Source organism: Sinocyclocheilus anshuiensis, unplaced genomic scaffold, assembly GCF_001515605.1.
Source record: "Sinocyclocheilus anshuiensis isolate Anshui unplaced genomic scaffold, SAMN03320099.WGS_v1.1 scaffold1123, whole genome shotgun sequence".
Classification (NCBI taxonomy): domain Eukaryota; kingdom Metazoa; phylum Chordata; class Actinopteri; order Cypriniformes; family Cyprinidae; genus Sinocyclocheilus; species Sinocyclocheilus anshuiensis.
This window is the reverse complement of record NW_015544248.1, coordinates 782950-796867: the sequence shown is the minus strand read 5'-3', so window position 1 is coordinate 796867 and position 13918 is coordinate 782950. Positions and strand designations below refer to the sequence as shown.

General features: G+C 36.3%; 1 pseudogene; it reads left to right on the top strand.

Moving 5' to 3' along the window:
• LOC107697809 (protein NLRC3-like) overlaps positions 1 to 5001 on the top strand; it is a 32609-nt pseudogene extending 27608 nt beyond the window's left edge.
• The last annotated feature ends 8917 nt before the right edge of the window (positions 5002 to 13918 follow it).

Sequence of the window (13918 nt, the reverse complement as noted above, 5' to 3'; positions counted from 1 at the left end):
CAGACTGGCTTCAATATAAGCTGTTTTTAGACTAACGACAAAGTTTTGAGTTCTGATACTTACAGGATGTTTTTATAGTACAATGTCCTCTTATGTCAAAAGATCAAGGGAATTTTGGTTTCTCAGTTCATGACCCCTTTAAACCTCTGAGATTGTGCAACAAAGTAATATTATTTATCTTTCTTAAATCAGGCTCATGTTTTTGTTCTGTTATTTTAGATCTCAGTCCAATGATCCATCAAACATGTTTATTTGTGTTTTGTGATTTGTGTTTGTACTTTATTTTTATTAATGGATTCACAGCTAAACTGATCTGATCTGAGAGAGTGAAGACTGTGTCATTGTTCTCTACAGGTTGAGTTATTGTGACATCACAGATGAAGGTTGTGCTGCTCTGGCTTCAGCTCTGAGATCAAACCCCTCACACCTGAGAGAACTGTATCTGTCTCAGAATAAAATAGGAGATTTGGGTGTGAAGAGTCTCTGTGCTGTACTGGAGGATCCTCACTGTAAACTGGAGATACTGTGGTAAGATCATCTCTCTGATAGTCTCATGTGTTTGTCTTCAGTAAGATGTGTCCTTCAATGTAAATTCTGACTAGACATACTAAAACTCAGCACAAATGACTGAAGATTAAGTTCATTTAATTCATCTTCATCACATCATGAGCTCTTGCTCCTGTTTTTGGCCACCAAACATTTACTGGAGCTTCAATTGCTTCTGCTAGTTTGATTAATACTCCTTCACCTGTCCATCTCTGTGTAAGTGAGTTTATTTTCCTCTTATTTTCCACATTTTTCTGAAATCCCATGAGCTCAATGTGTTCTCACAGATGTCAAAGATTTCAATTCAAGTTTATTTGGATAGCGCTTTTCACGATGTAAATCGTTGCAAAGCAGCTATACAGAAAATTAAAGTTCCCTTTCAGTCAGTCACGTTCGACGTTACGTCAGTCGTGACTGACGAATTGGGATCTCGCCCGAGAGCCCAATCACCTTCGAGTGTTAACTAAACAAGCCAATGACAGTTAGCATGCGTGTTTTCGCCACGCGCACCCCAAACGCACATCAGCTTTTCGCTTCGGAGCCGAGCCTTCTACAAGACAAATCTCCGAGAGTGTTTTGAAAAACAGCTGGCGTTGGTGTTACGGCGTGTCGGCGGGGGTTGCCATCCAGGCTGCTGAAACCTCGGCGAGCTGCAGCTTCCATTCTGTGGTCCCGCCGCGTCTCTGCTGCGTAGTCATCTCACCCCAGGCGGGTTGAGTCTACCGCAGGGACTTCCATATGTAGCACTGCCCGGGGCCAGTCCATATGTGTAATTCCACAGGATACCTCTTATGCGCAGGATGTGGCTTCCGTGGCGTCCCAACTGGGTACGCTTTCCCAGTGTTATCCTTGTGTAATTCCTAGTTACCCGTGGCAGAAACAGAGGAGATAATAGAGAAAAAATAGCGTAGCTGCTGTTCCAACTAAGCAAAGAATTATGAGTTCAAGCCAAGCAAAAGAATGTTAAATGCATTTGATCAGATATAACTGAAGTACAAGGTTATGAGATACATTATGTGAATGCTTGGCTAAAGAGATGTGTCTTTAAGCTAGATTTAAACAGACATATGTGTGATTTAGTATGATTTAGTGATTTCTGTTCAGTTTATAAGCTGCCAAACATGACACAATGATGTGTTTGATCACAAGAGTTAATAAATGAGATGTAATGGGGAACACGTGGCTCCTGTGAAGCAAATGTCCTCCTGTAGGTGTTTATTAGAGGAGCAAGTGACTGTTTCTCCAGACAGATCTGTCCTTATATCACTATGAAACAATATCTCACATTCAGCTCTGTGTCTGTTCAATCCTGAAGCACATGATAGTTTCAAACAGCACCATTGAGCATCAACATGCATAAATCTCATTCTATCAGCAGCAGTTTGTGGCAATGCTTGTCATTATATCTCCTCTCCTGCTCTGAGACCAGAGTGAATAACAAACTACACTTCAACTACAATTCACATTCTGTCATTGTTCTCTACAGGTTGAGTTATTGTGGCGTCACAGATGAAGGTTGTGCTGCTCTGGCTTCAGCTCTGAGATCAAACCCCTCACACCTGAGAGAACTGAATCTGTCTCTAAATAAACTGAGAGATTCAGTGAATCTGCTCTCTGATGTACTACAAAATCCTCACTGTAAACTGGAGAAACTGTGGTAAGATTATATAGGACACACTGTAAAGTATTTGTGAAGTGAAAAACAAATCACCCCAAAAAAAGTCTGAAAACACAATAAGTCAGACAAAATGTAAAAATTAGGTATTGTTTGTGAATGGAATACTTACTACTGATTGGATGAGACAACTGTTAATCAAGAGACAGAGATACAGAAAGTAAAACATTGTGTGGCTTCGTTTCTTGTTCATGTGTGGACTTCTGTGTTCATGTTAAACTGGTTTCTGCATTAGCAAAACCTTTAAACGGATTGTCTGTTTACACTAAGTGCTAATAGCCCGTCTTGTTAGCAAAGGCTTGACTGTTATCAGACAAAATTACTAAAGAAACCAGTCAGATAAGTGGAAGAGTAAGGACAGTGGGCTTTTGAGGCGACCAACCCGAGTACAAATCTGCATTTCTTCTCATTTATTCCATTGTATATTAGCTCAGAGAGGTGTTTATATTAAAGAAAACATGAGAAAATATTAAAAACATGGAAATTATATGTGGTGTCCTCACGTTGATCAGATGTTCTGGTGAATCAACCACATGCTGCTCATATTGTTCCCAAACTCAAAAGCGTGAGTCGCTTCCTGCAGCTTCAAGAACAGCTTTACTGATCAGCAGCTTCAGTGTGATTAGGAGCAGGTGTAGGGGGGCTTTAGGAATAGACACAAGTAAGGACATTAGAAGGCAGCATCTGTTTATAATGAATAGAATACTATAAAGAATATGTTATTGCGTACAGTTTTGTAAATCACTGCAATACATTGAGGTGTAAGTATTATCTGCCACAATTTACAGTAAGTATGAATAATATCTCACAGTGTAGGTGATCTCGTATGTTAAAATTGTAACATAAATTATCAAGTTTAGTTGTTCTTATTTCTTTATTGCAAAATGCTAAAACTGGCACTGTTTTGGAGAGAAATTGGCTCTCATTTTAACCCATATCATGGAGTTTATAATGGTGTTTGTATTTGCACTGTTCTAAACATTAATGTTTTATGTGCAACAACAGCATGCTGTCTCAGTGGCCTTACACATGATTTTAAATCTATTTTTTCAAACTTTATCTCCATTTGTGGTCGTTACATGCTTATTTTAATTTTATTTTTATCAATCAACGTGATTGGATAGATAGTAATAGGTTTTGTGACTTTCGTCAAATCAAATTGTGCATAGAAAATGCTGGATGATAGATATTCTTCATTCTTTATGACAAACAAGATAATGTGAATTACAGAATGTACAACGTTTTTAAAATGTATAAATTGCGGTGTACAGCGTTTATTATGAGGGGTAGAATCCACAGCTCAGTACTCACTACTCAATACTCATGAGTACTTTTAAATAGGCTACTCTTTTACTCTTACTCAAGTAGTTTTTTTGGACAAGTACTTTTACTCTACTCACACTACATTTTTTGGAAGGTAATGGTACTTTTACTTGAGTATATTTTTTCAGTACTCTTTCCACCACTGCTCACCACTACTCCATACATATTAATACAGATTAAAATAGCACTATAAAGCTCAGCTGTGTAATGAATAATGTGATTTAACAGATTTGAATGAATGTCTACATAAGACAGACAATATGATTAAAAATCCTGACAGTGCAATACATTTTTTTGTTTGTTTTTTTGAATGAGACTTTAAATTATTTATGATCATGTTTTTGTTTTTTTTTTCTTTCACATTTTAAATCTCAGTCCAGTGATGCATCAGACATTGATTTGTACTTTCTCTTTACTAATGGATTCACAGCTAAACTGATCTGATCTGAGAGAGTGAAGAGTGTGTCATTGTTCTCTACAGGTTGAATTATTGTGGCGTCACAGATGAAGGTTGTGCTGCTCTGACTTCAGCTCTGAGATCAAACCCCTCACACCTGAGAGAACTGTATCTGTCTGGGAATAAACTAGGAAAATCAGGAGTGAAGTTACTCTCTGATCTGAAAGATGATCCACATTATAAACTGGAGACAATATACTATTGTGAGTAGCCTATATTATTATTTAAATCTTTTAAAATGCGCAGAGTTTAGTAAAAGGCCTCATATGTGTGTAATTGGAGAATATAAGATAATAATTCAACTCCACTTTAGTCTACTTTAAACTGTGTTTAATTCTGTGATAATCTATGAATATATGAATATTTTCATCTCTTCCAGTGTCTCAGGGTGTAAATGATCAAGAGAGAGTTGTTGATCATTCACTGTTATTAATCTCTGATCAGTTGTTCATTCATATCTCTGGCTGTAATATGAATATACTGTGTTTTTCTGAAATGGATCTGCTGATGTGATGTGACAGCAGTAATGTCTCATACTCATATGTGGCTCTGTGTGTTTTATTGTAGGACTCTCAGTATTTAGAAGTCAGTCCAATTTCCTCAGGATCAGCTGATGGTGAATAAGAGCCGCTACAGAGACGTCACAGTCACACAATCAACAGAGACTGAAGACACAGACACACAGCATCACAGAGAGTGAAACACAGGGCTTATGTAGTCAGAGTTAGCAAGGGAAATGGCAGGTGGGAAAATTCTCTACAATATTTTATTTTAAACTGGAACAAATTGCATATTTTTTTGTTTTTGCTCATTTGCATTGTTATATGTTATGCCTTGGGGCACTAACACACACGTGTAATGGATCAAGCAGCGCCAGAAACTCGAGCAGGACCTAAGTAATGATAGCTGCGTTGTAACTGATACTTGTGTGTCAGCTTTTGATTTTAAACATGTCCAAAAGAAGAAATTTGATTTGGAAGGTCAAGGAGATGAGCTAGGAGTGCGCGATATTTATCATTTACTAATATCGTAATTGTTTTAATGATGTTCGAGGTGACAATATGTAATTCTGCAAAAAAAAAAAAAAACATGTCTTGAGTCTTTCACTGCAGGATGTCTTATTGTAACGTCAAATTATTCAAACTGTATTTCCCTCAAAACGTCGTCACCTAACAGTCATTTCCAAACATGCTCAAAATAATAAAAAACAACAAAATACGATGAAACGACAAAAATGATCAAATATTTCCAAATCATCCTCGCGTTGATTGGATCCTACTTTCGACAAGCCCCCATTTTTTACGCCCCGTGGCTCAAAAGAGACATAACAAAAACAGGGACACATGAGAGAGCCAGAAATAGAATACAAAATTTATTAACAGAATCAAACTAGAACAACAAAAAAAAACTATGTAGAATGTAACGGTCAAGAATCAGTGATCTAAAATTAAATTAATGCATGGAAGTGTAATGTGTGTAGCAGTGTTGGATGTACAAGAAAACAAGCTTAAAGGAAACCAAACAAAATCAGCTCTCTCGTGGCAATTCATCTAGCTTCTTTTAAAAGGCCCAAAAGGAAGTCAACAACATGCGTCCTCAAAGAAACTACCAGAGAACAATCACTCAGGAGGAAAACCCCACATAAGACAGAGATCGTCACACATTTACTAAACAATGTAGTAGTTATGGGGTGTCAAGGTTTTTTATCCAAAGGACATTAAGAAAATAGTTGATATGTTTATACACCACTGAAAACCAAGGAAAATCAATGCATTATTTTCAGTGATGGGCTTATATCCTGAGCTGTCCAGATTTAATATAGATCATCATAACTGTATTTTGAAATTTAGAAATAGACAACTTATCACTTGTACATTTTCTTGTACTTAATCTAGTCTAACATTTGAGTGTGTAACCTTTATATGTATGTGTTTATTTTCAAAAATCCGTCTCTATATTCACGTGTCGTCTTAAGGTGAACCCCCCCAGCACTAATACCCAGGTGAAAAAAAAGTGCACTTCCATAATATACCTAAAGTGCTCTATTTTTTGGACTAATTTTGTATTTAATATACTTAAAATGATAATTTAGTACTTAAGATAAACTTGAGATCATCTTGTACTCAACTGTGCTATTTTGAGACACCATGAATATGAACTAAAATTAACCCATCTTTCATACACTAGTATACTCAAGTATACTACAAGTGGTGACTAAATACATTTTTTTAATTCAGAGATAGTATGATAAAAGTGCATTTTAGTTCATATTCATGGTGTCCCAAAATAGCACAGTTGAGTAGCCTACACTTAGATGATACATTTATCTTGAGAAGTACTAAAGAATCATTTTTAGTAGGTATAATAAGTACAAAATTAGTGCGCGAAAATAGAGCTCTTTAACCCTCATATGGTTCTCATTTCCTGTTTACACTAATGGTATTTGAGGTCAATATGACTAATTGTAATTGTGTAATTGTGAGTAATTGTAATTGTGTACTTAATGAGTAATTGTAAAAAAGATATAAATGTTTAATCATACAATTAATATATCATTTTTTTTGTTTACTTCTCATCTATACATTAAAGCTGTGTTTTGGGAGATATGAAGTACTTTTGTACCTATTTACCACAAAAATCCTCAACTACAACATTAGCTTGCATGTGAAATATTACATTTTCATCAAAAAATCACTTAAATGATGATCTAAATTTGATTTAAGTTGTTTCTGGATATTGATCTAGGTGTTAGGTGTAGAATTCTGCCATCTGCTGCTGGTTAGAGAAAAACATTTATTAGTTTTATTAGAGAAAAACTTTTTTTAGTTTTTGGAAAAAAAGTGTAATGACTATATACTGTATATCCAGCAGAGGACCATAGAGATCCATTCATTTATCTGGAAGTGGCTAACTGCTACTCTCACAACTTTTCTGATATATATGTTGTAAATATATACTGAAACATTATAAAATACATTAAAAACAAAATTTTTCTCAAAGGTTAGAATTTGTTTTTGTTGTTTGAGGTATTTTGAAGTGCCGGCTTTTGCAATAATGCCACATACATTTTCAGAAATGTCACACATTGCAGGCACATATTTTTTTTCAATCTAAAAAGTAAAAATCAAAACAATTTTATTTTACTTAAATGTTACTAAAAACCACAAATTGGGTGGTTAAATAGCCTACATTATGAAAGTGTAGCCTACTTTTTTCCCCCTCGAATAACTTATGATGTTTGGATAATGAACGTTTAATTTGCTTAGATATAAACAGAGCACAAAGTAAATATGCTCACATAAAAGTCTTCTTAATAACTCAACTGTTTCTCCTAATTGGAGATTAAACTTCAGCTGAAATCTCTTGTTTCTCAAATATTTCACCTGAAAAGAAATATAAAGCGACATATAATCTCACATTTCTCTTCTTGAGTTTTCAGAAGAAATCTCAGCAATATCTGTGCTCATTTTTTCCAAAACGCAAACATCTGTAATCAAAAGTCTCATTATATCAATATTGACACCAATGTTTCTAAATGTTTCTAGTAAATGAAAATGTGTTTATTCACAGCAAATGAACTTGCTCTCAGTCTGAATCACTCATGTCTGTGTTTTAGTGGCTGTAGTGTATTACACATGATCTCCAGTGATCAAGAGGAGTTAGTGCCTGCGTCCCAATGTGCATATACTATCCATTCTAAATTCTATGTGATATTAATAATTTCCAATACTATTTAGGGCAGATATGGTGGATAGTATGTACATTGGGACCAGGGCCGCATTAAGACCGCACCGGGCCCCGGGGCTATGACTTACTGCAGGGCCCCATCACAATAATGATATACATATAAAGCTTTAAACAGGATTTTTATCCCATATCAAAATTCTTGATGCACTGAAATATCATAATTTTTGTTACCAATTTCAATAGCCTATCACAAAAAAATAATACTAGCCTAAGTAAAAATAAGCTTACTGAAGACAAGTAAACCACAAATTAGGCTACAACAGAACAAAGATAATAAAAAAAAATCAACCTACTTGAAAAACTTAAAGCACTGAATAATATATATTATATTGTGTAAAGAAAATGTACAAATAAACTGAATAGTCTTCACTGTATATATTCAATATACATTCATTCTTTTTTATTTTACAAAAGTGATTCAGTCAAGGACAGTAAGTGATTTGATGTCTGATGTTTGATTTACATTATTGACACAAATGGCAACAGCAGCTATATTAGGCTGCTTTAGAGGAATAGTTCACCCAAAAATGAAAATTCTGTTGTTGTTCTAAACCTGTATGAGATTCCTTCTGCTATTGAACGCAAAATAATATATTTGGAACAATACTGGTAATCAGACCGTTGTTGGGCCCCCCATGACTTCCATAGTATTGAAAAAAATACACTATTGGAGTCAATGGGGACCAGAAACTGGTTATGATCACTTTTCAAAATATCTTCTTTTATGTTGAGGAGAGCAAAGAAATTCATAGAGGTTTAGAACAATTTGAGGAGAAGTATATGATGACAGTATCTTCATTTTGGGGGTGAACTATACTTTTAAGATCTCATCATATAATCCAGGATCTCATATAGCCTAACACTACACATGCTTTATCTTTAACTATTAACGTTCATTTAAGACACAAATAAGACGGGCATTTTGACACATAACTTTGTGTATTTGAACGTTTAAGCACAAGGGGCCTCATTTATAAAATGTGCTTATGCACAGATTTGATCTTAGAGTGTGCGTACGCTAAAATCCACGGCAACGTTCATATTTATAAAAATGGTCTTTGACGTGGAAAAGTACTTACTGCCACGTCAGGGTCTGAGCAGGTGTACACACTTTTCCTTGTGGCAAAGTCAGAGTACTGCAGCTATTTGAACATCTAAGCTGCAATAATAATAATCACATGGGGAGCAGTACACACACAAAACATGGAACAGAGTCTGACAATATATTTTTGTGTCAGTACATTAACGGCACATTTGAGCAGCATTAGGTAAACTATGTAAATATGAAGAAATGCCAAATCACATGCAGGTTTTTTCAGACCGGAGACTATACTCAAGTAATAATTAATTTTATTATGATATGAAACGTCCAATTTTTATTTCAATAATGCTTTTAAAATTTTGCAAGAATTTCGTGATACTAAACTATACACTAAGTGATTTTAAAAGTAGGATGGCTCACTTTTTATAAAATTTTACTTGAACTCGTAGTTTATTCTTACTTTTGGAAACCTAATTGTTCTATAATTACTATTATTATTATTATTATTATTATTATTAATATTATTTCTGTTTTTTCTAGAAGTAGTAATTTTGATAATAGTCAATAGAAAAAATATAACCACACACACATTGTTTGTCCACAGAATAATTACACATTATTAAATAAAAAGCGTCCCCGCACGAACATCTATCTCCTCCAGCAGAATCTCAATTTCAGACTCAGTAATTTTTTTTTTTCTCTTTGTGCTCGTCATTCTCAAGCATAGAAATTCAGATATTGGCGTGTGCTCTTTTATATGGTAATGATATTAATTAGGGGGTGTTTACAAGGCAGAGATCTGACACCAGTCAGCTGCGCACAATTTCAAGATCATTTGCGATTTATAAATGTCACATCTGGAAGAGAGGCGTACGCACGTGTTTTTGTGCGCATGTTCGTTTTCTCTGAATCGCACTTGTGCACTTTTGAGAAATGATCTTAGAACAAATTTAGAACGATTTATATGCAACATTTTATAAATGAGGCCCCAGGAGCAAAAAGTTTAGACAGTCGCTATATGAGCAAGTGTGCGCCGCGCGTATCAGGCTAAAACCGTTTTAATGCATGTATTTACCAGAATGAATTCTGCCCCACTGCTTAGGCTAATGTCCATGAACAGTTTAAACCATTTGTTATAAAACCTGCTTAAAACACATTTAAATGATAAGCTTAGCCTACATCAAGACGCGCAAAACGTTTGATATATTTCTACCGGATTATCTCCCAACCCTTAAATGAATATATAGAGTTTGTTCAAACACAAAAACAGTATACATCCAGTTAATAATCAAACTAACCTAAAATCTGTGTGGTTGATGACACTGTTTTTATCTGCACCATGCGCACGGTTCACTTGCTGACATTTTTACTTATCGAATATTGTTCTTTGCTCGACCATTTACAGATTACTCCAGAACGAAGTGAAGAGTGGAGGTGAATGCAGACATACTGGGCAGCGATCACCTGATAGATACGTGCACATATCGCTCAAAAGTCAAATATAGGATAAATGCATTTGATTGGTAAACCAAATTCAAACTTTACGTTTCAATCTCAAATGGTAATGCATGGAATTTACGGAAAAGCTCAACTAAATAACAGCGCTAATAAGGGGGGGAGGGGTTACGAGTCGCCCTTTCACAGGTTCAACATTTGTCATGCCGCAAAACCCAAGGTTTTTAAATTTTATGTCCAGGTAGGTTCTTACAGCAAGACCATAAATTATTTGTGGACTGAGGACTGTGGTAACAGCTTTCTTCTGCTCAAAAAGTCTCTCGAACATATAAAACAGAGTTGTTTTATACCTTGTTTCAGCTGATTGTATCAGTTTGTGTTCTGGAGACTTCAGTTGTTTCTGAACTTCTTTGAGCCTCTCTGCTGCTCTTGTGCTGTGGTGAAAGAAAGCTACAATAGCACTGCATCTCTGCTGGATGTCAAGAAGATCATGGAGAGCTTTAATGAAATCTTTTACTACCACATTTAGGGTGTGTGCAAAACACGGATAATGTGCCAAACTTGCTTTGCACACAGCAGCAACCATATTGGCATCATTGTCTGTTATTACAGCCTGAACTTTGTCTGTTATGCCCTATTCATCAGTGACTCTTTTTAATTGTGAGCAAATGTTGTCAGCACTGTGTTGTCCTGAAAAACTACAGGTTTCTAGGACATAGGCTTGCATTCGCCAGTTCTCATCAATAATATGCATGAGACAGTTAAATAAGCCTCTGTGGCTCTTGATGTCCACATGTCTGTTGTAAGTACAGCACTGTTTGCACCATCTAGAGATTTTTTTCACATTTGAACAGCACTCTTCATACATTATTGGTATTTTCCCTTCCGTTAAATTTTCACTACTTGGAATCCTGTAACGTGGATCGAGTGTCCAGACAAAATTCCTAAAACCCTTATCTTCGACCACAGAGAGAGGTTGCAGGTCCTTTGCAATCATTTCAGAAAGGCTCCTTGCTGTTTGCTAGCCAGTGTTTGTTTACGCTTATGTCACCACCTGTCTAGTCCTGTGCTATCGATGACAGCACACACACCATTAAAGACAGCAAGCGAAGAACGATCGGGTAGCAACGTGTAGTTTAACATATTTCTTGTTCACGACACAAGATTTTAGGAGTCAAAATCGTATAATCTGGCACAATGACTGTCTTAACCAACAAAAAAATTAATTGTGTAATCTGAACCGGGTTTAAATTTGGATTAAAGACTCTTGTTGCCTGATGATCATTTGGTTCTATGAGATTTTGATACATTAGGATGAAATTCCAATAAAATGTCCTCCTTGGAATAACTTTTTTCTTTGCTAGAGCATTTATTTATTTGTTTATTTATTTTGTTTGTTTGTTTGTCTCATATATTCTTGCCATTTATAAGTGAAGGAGGTAAGGATCCTCAAATGCAAACTGTGTGTTGCTTCAAGAGAGCAGTCCTACATTGGTGTTGTATTTTCCTTGTTTTTAATTATTTATCACTTAATCATATAATCATACAATAATATATAATCATTAGCCAATTATGTAATTTATCATTTTATTATTTGTAATCATTTATCATTTTTATCATGTTTGAAGAAGAGTTGAATTAATCAGAATATAAATTATTCAAGTATAATCAATGTGAATATAGCCATTTATGTATTAAATTGTTCTACTATTATAATCATGTGTATTTGCCTGCGTGTATAGAAATCTGTATGAGAATGGAATGTGCAGACATATGGTGAAGCATGTGATGGGGCCCTTATTTTCACGGAACATAAAATTAAGACCTCCTGACTGCATCGTGATCCCATAACAAATATGAATGAAATGTATTGAACACGCCTAGAGAAAGAACAATATATAAGAGGGTACAGAAAAAGAGTCTGGAGATTGCTCTGCAGAGTTCTCTCAGGTTTTATTGTCTCTGAAAATAAAATCTTTTCTTGCATCAAACCCCCAAGACTCTGAGAAAGATTCTTCACAGCAGCGGCAGAAGCCACCACATGTTTTTATACTTTACGTTTCTTATTATTTTTCTTGCTTTTGCATTTTTATTGTTTAACCTTATGATTTTGGGGTTTTATGAACAATTTTTTTTCTTCATAAATAAGAGATAAGAGGGAATGTTTATGGGATGTTGTTGTGAAGCAGGAGTAGTAAGTAAGCGGGAGCTTATGACAACTTGATTGATGACTTTGAACTTTTGACCTCATAATCATATCCATATGTGCCCTCTGACATAATAATTTCCATATGCGAAAATCGGTGCGCGTGAAATTCAGCCGTCAACCTTTGAGCTCCGGGGGATGAAAAATGTTGTTTGAACAGATGTATGCATGTGTCCAGCGGATGACAAAACCATAAATGAAGTACTGAGAAATGTTTTTGAAGATTTTATGGTCCGTTCCCACATCCGGGGGGTTTACCCATCTGGGGTCCGTGTGTCCGGTTGCATTCCGAGGCACACTTAGATAAATAGACCCTGTTCACGTCTGTGGAAAATCAGAAAAGAACTGTGAAATACATAGACATGGACGATTTATACTCGCCTAAAACTCCTGAGAAGGAATGTAATGAAGAGATGATGGAAAATCTGACTTTGGCTCCGAGAAAGCTGTACAACGCAAACTTGTATTTGACAAAGTTTCTCCACAAAAATACGGATTGTGTGAGAGACAAATTTTTTCTGATCAGCGGACGCATATTTGGCTACATATTTCACAAATAGTCTCGAACGGTTACGCTCTACACATCTGACGAGACCGACGAATTTGTACATGGTCAAGATCCCTGCCTGATATTTCCTGATAAAGACTGGCAATTATTTTTCAATCGTATCTGAAAAGATCTGAATGATTGTAGAGAAGAACCAATCAATGCAACAATGCAATTACAATGCAATTACGCTCCTTTCAACCTTGTTGCTCTTGATGATAATGCTATCAATTATATTCCGACAGACGGACACCGCTCACCCGACCTGCACAAAGAATGCTTGGATAAATAGGACCTGTGCACTACCTCCGCCCGCACAGGGTTCGATACCACAGATGGGTGCTTCAGCGGTATCGGGTTCAAAGTCATAAAAGCCATGATCGTCCTGTTGCTACAGCACATCATAGACAACAAACTGAGGGAGGAGTGCGAGGGTTGTGCAACGGACCATCCGAGCCAGCTGCAACATTCCTGTCTGTTTGAGCCTGCCGCATACTATTTCGACTCACGCTTCGATGAGCTGTCCCGCAAACTGTTCAAACCCGATCTTCAGACCATTATCGACTTCACTCTACGCCGCTGCGGCTTAATGACCAACAACAATCTGAGGATTCAAGGAACTACCGGCGCTATCCTGCACGAATTAAGAGACAAACCATTCATCATCGCGAAACTGCAAGAAATCAGGGAAAAGCTGCTGGACGAATCCTACAAGAAAGTCGTTTACAACGCCGTGGATCTCTGGCAAAGCAGCGTGTCTGCCCCCGGACTGTGATCGCGACAACATGGGGTCTGTGTGTAACGTGAAGAATTTTTTCAGAGAAGTCATGTTTATCCCCCATTATAAAGAGCAGATGATCGAAATGATACTCACGGCAATCGAGCACACGTGTGATATTGAGAAAGATTACGAGAGGCAA